Consider the following 1,344-nt stretch of genomic DNA (forward strand, 5'->3'; position numbering starts at 1 on the left):
TCTAGTTCATGTGACAGGAGTTTTAATTACAAGTACAGAACCATGAATGGAGCTATAGTAGCAGTAGAAAAATATGAATGTCCTGAAACGGTCACATAGTACAGTCTGAATAGCATTAAGCTGCCCTGAATCACATTAACACATGGTTAAAGACCCACAAACTGCAAACATGCTAAAAAGGGAAATTGGAAAGGGTGAAAGCTGTTAGATGCCAGCCTTAAAGTGCAGCAGAGTTGTCTAATCTGTCTTAACAGATGTGTCAGTGATCCCCTGCAGCAGCTTCCTGTTTTTACTCAAACTTTTGACAGATAAAAGCAAGTAGGGTTAAACTCACCAATGTTACTCATTCATACCTCACTTTAGACAAAAGTGTTTCCCAAATGAGTAAATGAGAATGGGTTTGTAAATTACAAGAGATACTCATGTTGAACTGGTACAGAAAGTCCTACGTACTCCTCAGGCCTACTAGCAATTTTAAGTTGCTTTGGATAAAAGCATCAGCTAAGTTAGTAAATGTTATAATGGACTGTGGTGTAGAAACAGTTGTCATCGTAGGTGCATGTCCACTGTGAGACATAATCTAAAAGACAAAATCCAGAAATCACAATGATTTTTTTTAACTATTGATTTTTATGATACAGCTGCAATTTTTTTATTTGAACACCTGAGAAAATCAATGTTAATATTTGGTACAGTAACCTTTGTTTGCAATTACAGAGGTCAAACGTTTCCTGTAGTTTTTCACCAGGTTTGTACACACTGCACGAGGGATTTTGGCCCACTCCTCCACACAGATCTTCTCTAGATCAGTCAGGTTTCTGGGCTGTCGCTGACAAACACGGAGTTTGAGCTCCCTCCAAAGATTCTCTATTGGGTTTAGGTCTGGAGACTGGCTAGGCCACGCCAGAACCTTGATATGCTTCTTACAGAGCCACTCCTTGGTTATCCTGGCTGTGTGCTTCGGGTCATTGTCATGTTGGAAGACCCGGCCTCGACCCATCTTCAATGCTCTAACTGAGGGAAGGAGGTTGTTCCCCAAAATCTCGCAATACATGGCCCCGGTCATCCTCTCCTTAATACAGTGCAGTCGCCCTGTCCCATGTGCAGAAAAACACCCCCAAAGCATGATGCTACCACCCCCATGCTTCACAGTAGGGATGCTGTTCTTGGGATGGTACTCATCATTCTTCTTCCTCCAGACATGGTTAGTGGAATTATGACCAAAAAGTTCTATTTTGGTCTCATCTGACCACATGACTTTCTCCCATGACTCCTCTGGATCATCCAAATGGTCACTGGCAAACTGAAGACGGGCCTTGACATGTGCTGGTTTAAGCAGGGGAA

Source organism: Micropterus dolomieu, linkage group LG12 (assembly GCF_021292245.1).
Source record: "Micropterus dolomieu isolate WLL.071019.BEF.003 ecotype Adirondacks linkage group LG12, ASM2129224v1, whole genome shotgun sequence".
NCBI lineage: Eukaryota > Metazoa > Chordata > Actinopteri > Centrarchiformes > Centrarchidae > Micropterus > Micropterus dolomieu.